Source organism: Trachemys scripta, chromosome 5 (assembly GCF_013100865.1).
Source record: "Trachemys scripta elegans isolate TJP31775 chromosome 5, CAS_Tse_1.0, whole genome shotgun sequence".
Lineage (NCBI taxonomy): Eukaryota > Metazoa > Chordata > Testudines > Emydidae > Trachemys > Trachemys scripta.
In genome coordinates this window covers 16500121-16508417 of record NC_048302.1, presented here as the reverse complement: position 1 = coordinate 16508417, position 8297 = coordinate 16500121, and the positions used below count along the sequence as shown (strand labels likewise).

General features: G+C 45.1%; 1 protein-coding gene across 1 annotated transcript in view; it reads left to right on the top strand.

Moving 5' to 3' along the window:
• The first annotated feature begins 1332 nt into the window (after window positions 1–1332).
• The window catches only part of LOC117877966, a 44235-nt gene continuing 37270 nt past the window's right edge, over window positions 1333–8297 (top strand). Inside the window, exon 1 of the mRNA XM_034771701.1 lies at window positions 1333–1380. The gene's annotated coding sequence lies outside the window, so the exon portion shown is untranslated. The remainder of the gene's footprint in view (window positions 1381–8297) is intronic.

The following is an 8297-nucleotide window of genomic DNA, read 5'->3' as shown; positions in this document are numbered from 1 at the left end:
GTGTTGAATTTGCAAATGAATTTTAGTTCTCCTGTTTCTCTTTGAAGTCTGTTTCTGAAGTTTTTTTGTTCAATGATAGTGACTTTTAAATCTGTAATAGAATGACCAGGGAGATTGAAGTGTTCACTTACTGGCTTATGTATGTTACCATTCCTGATGTCCGATTTGTGTCCATTTATTCTTTTGCGGAGGGACTGTCCGGTTTGGCCAATGTACATGGCAGAGGGGCATTGCTGGCACATGATGGCATATATGACATTAGTGGATGTGCAGGTGAATGAGCCCCTGATGGTGTGGCTGATGTGGTTGGGTCCTGTGATGCTGTTTCCAGAGTAGATATGGGGACAGAGTAGGCAACGAGGTTTGCTACAGGGATAGGTTCCTGGGTTGATGTTTCTGTGGTGTGGTGTGTAGTTGCTGGTGAGTATTTGCTTCAGGTTGGGGGGTTGTCTGTAAGCGAGGACTGGCCTGCCTCCCAAGGTCTGTGAGAGTGAGGGATCATTTTCTAGGATAGGTTGTAGATCGTGGATAATGCGCTGGAGAGGTTTTAGCTGGGGGCTGTATGTGATGGCCAGTGGTGTTCTGTTATTGTCCTTGTTGGGCCTGTCCTGCAGTAGGTGATTTCTGGGTACCCGTCTTGCTCTGTCAATCTGTTTCCTCACTTCCCCAGGTGGGTATTGTAGTTTTACGAATGCTTGATAAAGATCTTGTAGGTGTTTGTCTCTGTCTGAGGGGTTGGAGCAAATTCGGTTGTATCTTAGGGCTTGGCTGTAGACAATGGATCGTGTGATGTGTCTTGGATGGAAGCTGGAAGCTTTTCCTCTCCTGGAATTGACACCTCCTCATCTATTATTGGGAGTGGACTACATCCACCCTGATTGAATTGGCTCTGTCAGCACTGGTTCTCCACTTGTGAAGTAACTCTCTGCTCTCCATGTGTCAGTATATAATGCCTGCATCTGTAACTTTCACTCTATGCATCCGAAGAAGTGAGGTTTTTACTCACGAAAGCTTATGCCCAAATAAATCTACTTCCTTCAAAGGCAGTCTCACTGATGATAGCACCTTTGGCAAACAGTAAATGACTGACTGTCCTTGGCCACTTTTATATTGCGTGAGTACATGTGCTGCCAGACCTCCATCTGCAAAAGGGGTTCTTTCAGCAGCAAATTAACATGAAGTGATTTACTTTGTCCATATTGGATACAAGGTTGAGCAAGGGGGTGGGGGGAAGGAAGGGAGAGGGATCACTACAGGTTGCACTTGCTTTTGAAATCTTTACTTCCATATTCCATAGGTCCTTTGGAGAAAATTTCATACAAAATGAAATCAAAGATTGCCTACTTGAAACTTCTTTTTTGGATGGGATAAGTATTGCTGGTAAGTCATATAAATAATTGTGCTGCTAAGATTTGGATATACTTAGCTCCTGGCCTAGCCCAAATTTGGTTGTGTTTTATTTATTTTTTTATTCTACATAGATTGTGCTGCCTTGGAACAATAAATAAACTCCAAACTAGAAAAGGCACATTCCGTGCATTAAGGGCTGGCTTCCTCTCTCCTTTACATTCACCAAGCAGTACTTTCATTCCATGAGTTGTCCCCCTGATTTCAGTGGGAAACTTTACTAATAAGATACTAAAAGTGTGTGCTGTAGCAGAATTGATCCCTAGTTGCCACATTTTCAAGAGCTCCGATCCCCTTTGGGTGCTTTAGTGATGTGGCCAGACTTTCAAAAGTGCTCCATACCTGCCAACTCCCACCATTCTAGCCTTTTGAAAATCTGGTGCTAAATGTTTGTCAGTGTCCTAATTATGTTCTTCAAAGGCAGAAGGAATGTAGCTCAGGGTAATAGAACAGACTTGATACTGCAATTCATCTAATTAAAATGATTGTAGTCCCTTGCTGAACTACATTTCCCAGGATTATTTCAACCTAAGATCAGAACTCTTCCTCTTCCCAGATATAATGCCAAGCCCTGGAAAGTCTTGATAGAGGGTCTTAAACAGCATAGTGTAGAGACCATCCAACCATGTATGTCTAATTGACTCCGTTTCATTAGCTCCGATTTGGCTACTCCCTCCAAAAACTGTAACTTTAATTTTCCTGAAATTATATGCTTTCTTAAATACTCCTTTTTCACCAGCTCACTACCAGTCTGAGGTTATGATCTGCATGGTTCAGGATTGCTTGTGTGTGTGTCACTCTCAACATGCTGAACAGCAGAACATATCCATGCAGACATCAGTTCATTTGTACATGCACAGGAACCTGAGATCACCTGACTCAATTGCTCACTGGCATAGCAAGCCGTGATTCCCCAAACAAGAAAATAAACCCAAATGAAGGATCACATCCCCCCAGTCTAATTCACAAAATAGAAGCACTAGGTAATTGTGCAGCTGGTGCCATGTCCAACTGCTGCAAGGTATGTATCTACCCTAGCCATGAGTAAAACAACCATCATCATAGTACTTTATATAGGTGGTTAACACCATTATTTAAAAAAATAAAATTGTTCATTGCTGTATAGAAAATGAGCCCTATGGGATGTATTGTGTATTTATGGAATGGGACACATTTTGAAGTTTGCCCCATTGTCCTCTATTGGGGGCAGGCCTTCAAGGATGTTCCAGCATTTTATTTTGTAAAATATAGGGACTCTTCCTGATCTCCAGCAAAGGGATGCTCCACAGGCGAGGGCTCTCGGCTCCAGAGGGAAGTGTAACTTGTGCAGTGAGTGTTGTTTTTTTCCCCTCCAAGCTCTGTCAGTCATATTTCTTGTGTGAATTGGTGTATTCTTGAAGGGTTGCACAGAGCCCCTGATCTAACTCACATTATTGTGTCTTTATAGATAAGGGCTAGGACCTCAAAGCAAATCCTGCATTGGGGAGACACTGCAGAGTGTTGAACATGGCCTAATAAGCTGTTGCCAAGGTAATGCTGTCAGGAGTTGTTCCAACATGCTGGACCAGTTGAAGCTTCATCTCGATTGGGCTGATTGAGGCAGTAGAGTGGCAGGTAAGAGCATGTATTGCTGCAGCCAGGGCTTCATCTGGGATGGGCAGGGGGGTTGTTTCCTGCTTCTGTTGTGCATAGCTGGAAGTATAATACACAAATCTGTTTCTTTACTGACTGTTTTCCCCTCAATTTAACATATCCATGTGTAGTAGGGCAGCTACCCCGCTCCTGGAAAACAAGGTTAAGGGCTGATTGGGGAGGCAGCCACAGCTGTGGCCACATCCAGTCAGGCCACACCTGGCCCTGTTAAAAGGGCTTAGGGAGGAGCTGGGTTAGTCTCACTTCAGCCTTGGAGTGGGAAGGGCCTATCTGCCTGGGAACAGAGGTTACCTGACACAGAGTAGAGTAGGGCTGGGGAAAGGCAATAGGAACTGGGGAGCTCCCGCCTAGCAACTCCCCAGGCTCAGGCCTTGTTTAAGGCCTAAAGAGGTACTGGGGCTGCAGAGGTGTAGCCCAGGCAGAGGCAGCTGGTCTTACCCCCTTGCCAGTGATGAGTGGCCATTACTGACTGCAATCTGCCCCAGACAATGGGGGCTAGATAAGAACTGGCAGTAGCCACTGAAGCAAGGTGGGCATAGGGGGAGGGGTTCCCTGGGAGTGTGGGGACTGCTGGGGACTACAGAACCCTGTGGTAAGGGGCACTGGGGTCCGGGAGGGATGTGGGGGCCTGGAGGGATACGGGGAGCCTGAGGCAGGTGAGAGATGGCCAGCAGAGGATGCTCCAAGAGCTGAAATTGAGCGAATTCGTGGATGACCACCAGGAGGCGCTGCGCCGATGAGTCCGTGGTCTGTTACAACATGGTAACATCTTGTAGGGAGTTAGGATAACTCACCTTGATGGTGTCCCTTCTTGGCATGCAAATATCCTATTTATAAAAGTGGATATTATTGTTACTGACCTTCTGGGAAGGACTAATGGACAGGCAGTGGATACTGAAGAGGTGGAGCCAATATTTCAAAGCCAGTAAATAAATTACCTATCTGCTTTAGAAGTAGGTTTTAGTTTCCTGTCTGAGTGCTAGCTAACAGATTTTTTGGGGGCCAAACCTCTGCATTTGTACAAAGTCTTATGCAAATCCATAAACTACATGTAACTGACCAATTTTCCATACAAATAAATCTGCCTACAAATGTTGAGGAAGCCTTTAAGGAGATCTGTTAAACATTTGGCCCAGAGAGTCCAACTAGAAAGGTAAAAGATGTTCCTCTTATTGGTAACAGATTGCTTCTCTAACGTCCATGTCCAGCATATGTACATGTGTCTTTGTGATGACCATAAAGGGATTGGGTGAATCTGCTTTAAATTGCAAAATCTTTTGGAAAGAGGGATGGTGTCCCTAGCCTCTGTTTGCCCGAAGCTGGGAATGTTTGATGGGGTGGATCGCATGATGATTACCTGTTCTCTTCATCCCCTCTGAAGCACCTGGCATTGGCCACTGTTGGAAGACCGGGTACTGGGCTAGATGGACCTTTGATCTGACCCGGTATGGCTATTCTTATGTTGAATAAGTTTCATAAAGATGTGTTCAGCTATTGAGGACCTAATCGTCCCAGAAGAAATATAACATTTTCATGAACTCTCATTGTGTCGGCGCCCGACTCTGGCCACAAGGGTTTTGCTACGTAGTTTACCTCATTCAGCTGCTTAATGACCTTAAAGGGCCCTCCCGGGCAGCCTGTAGTTTGTTTTTTTTTCTTACGGGAATGAGAGACGTCACCTGGTCCCCAGTAGCATAGGAGTGGGCATGCGCTGAGCGGTTATACCAGATCTTTTGCTTCCCTTGGGCCCTGGCTAAATTCTCCCCGGCCAAGTCCATGAGCTCAGCTAGCTTTTCCCGGAAAGTCAGTAAATACTCCACTTCTGATTTTTTTCCAGGGGCGGAGGCCTTCCCCTCCCATTCGTCCCTCAACAAGTCCATAGGTCCCCTCACTCTCCTCCCATACAGCAACACGAAAGGAGAGAACACGGTTGATTCCTGGGGCACTTCCCAGTACTCGAACAGCAGGTGGGGTAAATATTTGTCCCAGTCCTGTGCATCATCTTTAGGGTCCCATTGAACCTCTTCACCAGCCCGTTGGACTGAAGGTGATACACTGAGGCAACAGAATGGAGGGCTATGGGTGTAGCCAATAGAGATGTCTGTGCTGCAGTAGGCGACAACCAATGTATGAGGTGTATAGGAACTCCATTTGTCTTTACCACTAGAGCACTGGTGCAGCTATTCCATGCCAACCCAGCAGGCTAAGGGGCAAGATAGTCCACCCAAAGCCAGATTTTTGAGCTTTGATGAGAGGTCGCACCATTTGGCCCCATGTGTTTCTTGCCTCGTTTTCTTGCTAAGGATATTTGCATTCCCTTTTCTGTGACCTCATAACTTCCACAGCAAGTTGTTTCTAATGTCATAAGCAGTGGTGATATGTGGTAGATAAGTAGCAGTAGATGAACTAAAGATGTACAATGTATAGCATGTCCTGAAGCTTCAGGGAAAAAAAGCCCAAGTATTTGAACACATTGGATTAAAATGAACAATCCTGGATCCTTAGATAATTAGGGTAGTTTAATGACTAATAGGTGGAGCACTTAGTTATTGCTTTTTGTTAGCAATGGAAACTTGGGAATTCTCAGGACTAGGCAGATACAGGGCCAAAATAAGGTGTAGTGATCCTTTCCCCAAGTACAGGGTATCTATCTAGTGCTCAAGATAATGTTAAAAGGTGCAGTCCAGGTATCCCACGCTACTACCTTGCCCAAGAAAATGTGGTTCTCCAACAAGGCGGCAAAGCTATGCACCAGCTGGTGCATTCCAAGTTGCTAATACATAGTTGTTGTCTTCTGCACAGAAGCATAATGTACGTGCATGACCACGAACAAAATGATGCTTGTTTGACTAATGGCAAAATTGTCAATTCCATATCTATGCCCTCTTATTTTATCCTTTTTTCTGACCGCTTTTCCTTGCCAAATTCTAAAGCCAAGGTTAATCAGAGTGCACGCTAGCTGTTCTGAAGCACCAAGGTAAATCAGTTTGATGCCAAAATTGCAAAACCGATATGGAGTGAGGCTAACCCAGATATTGTCCCATACTTCATTGCATTTGATAACATGCCACACAGCATTGAAAATGGTGGTATATTACACTATAATACAAACGAGTAGAATCATGGTTTTTCTATATTTCCCAAACTTGGATGACCTGCTGAGGGAGAAAATTGCTCTAATGAAAACACTAGAGCAGGGGTCTCAAACTCAGTTTACCTTAGGGCCCGTGACAGTCCTCAAATCCTCCTAGCATGCCAAAAATATCACGGAAGATGGTGTTCAGAAAGAAAATGTTTATATTGTATTTTTTTATTTAAAATTCTTAGTAATAATAAAACGTCATACAACTTTATACAATTCTTCACCTGCCAGAGAGTTTTTAGTGTTTGCCAGACACCTGACAATACTTCAGTTCTGTAAGTTTGTTGATGTTTGGCCTCCGTGACTGAGCAGTTGAAACATACAGGATTGCAGCAAGGTGTACACCAGATAGTTGTTCGGTATATTCACTTGTTTATATTCATTGTGGTAAAATGATGCTGCCTCCCTGGCTGACTCTGCCCAGCAACTAATGATGGTATCTCTGTCCCTCTCCCCAAAGCAATGGGAACTGCAGGGTGCGGGGAGGGGCAGCGCCCCCAGGAAACATTACCAGCCGCGTGTCTGCCTGTGTCGCTCCTCCACAGGCCGCAGTGGGGAGGTTCTCGTGCTGCAGATGGCCCGTGAGCTGGGACTTTGAGACCCCTGCACTAGAGGTTAGCATATAAAATGTAGACGCTTTACTTTGACAGAACGGGCAAGAAAAATATTGGCCCAGCCAAAGCATAGAAGCAACTTGATGTAACCTCTCATCAACAGGGCCAGCTCTAGGCACCAGCTAAGGAAGCAGGTTCCTGGGGCGGCACATCTGAAGGGGCGGCACTCCATCTGTTCTTGGGGCAGCACGCCGACTCTCTTTCCCCCCCCCCCCCTGCCCCCCTTCGGCAGCAGCTTTTTTTTTTTTCCTTCGATGGCACTGCTGCGGCATCTTATTATTATTTTTTTTTCCCCTTTGCTTCGCCACTTGAGGCGGCAAAAACGGTAGAGCTGGTGTAGTGTATTGTATTTGCTACCCATAGGAATGTGCTACTTATGGAGCCCCAGACTGGCATCTGTAAGTAGTACACCATAAATAGCACATTCCAACGGGGAGCAATTTAATACACTACACCTGCCCTCCATACACTTTCGGAACCCCGATGTGGCCCTCAGGCCAAAAAGTTTGCCCATCCCTGAGCTATGCTCTAAGAATCTTGGGGCTAGGTATGAAAAATCATCAGTATCATACCTAGAAACTATCTATTTGAAACCCCAGATGTGTAAGTAGATCAGGAAATGCCTAGGAAGGCACGATTAGGTTTTTCTCTTTTTATTTCTTTATGGCTTGTGGACTTCTTTGTGCTAATCCCAGGTGCTTTTGTTTTGCTTGTAACCTTAAAGATGGACCTCAAGGAAGTTATTCTTGATGCTTAATCCTTTTAGTTGCTCTTTTAAAATTTAGCAATAGCCTAAGTTTTTGGATGTCTTTTTTTCTTTTGTTAAATAAAATGTACCTTTTTTAAGAACAGGATTGTATTTTTGTATCTTAAGAGGTTTGTGCACATGTTTTTTAGTGCGCTGGTGGCAACAGCTGAGTTCTTTTTTGTTTCTCAACTCTTCCGTGGAGGGGGAGTGAAAGGGCTCGAGGGTATCCCACAAGAAGGCATTCCCAAGTGTTCCTTCCTGGGCTCTCAAAGGGGTTCTGCACTTGGGTGGTGGCAGCATCTACTAATCCAAGGTCAGAGAAAAGCTGTAACCTAGGGAGTTTAATACAAGCCTGGTGTGGCCAGTATTAATTTTTAGAATCTTTGCGGGCTCCCCCTCCCCCCACCTTCTGCACTCAAACTGTCAGAGTGGGGAATCAGCCTTGACATGGTGGCAGAGCGGTGGGATCATTTTGAACCAGAGGCACAGACCTCAGAATATTAAAAGGACACATTTTTCCTTTTGGCAGTCTGCATAGCCAGGAAGGCTCTTTAGTTTTCTTTTCACCTGAGGGGGAACAAGCACACAAAGAGTTCCGCCTGCAAAGCCAGAGAGTCCAACAAGCAGTTTTGTTTTGTTTTTCTTGCTTTGTGGCAACAAAATAGCTAGGCTAGAGTAGGGCAGCCCTGTGCACGAGGTTATGGTCGGGCAACAAAACCCTAGAGCAACCGGT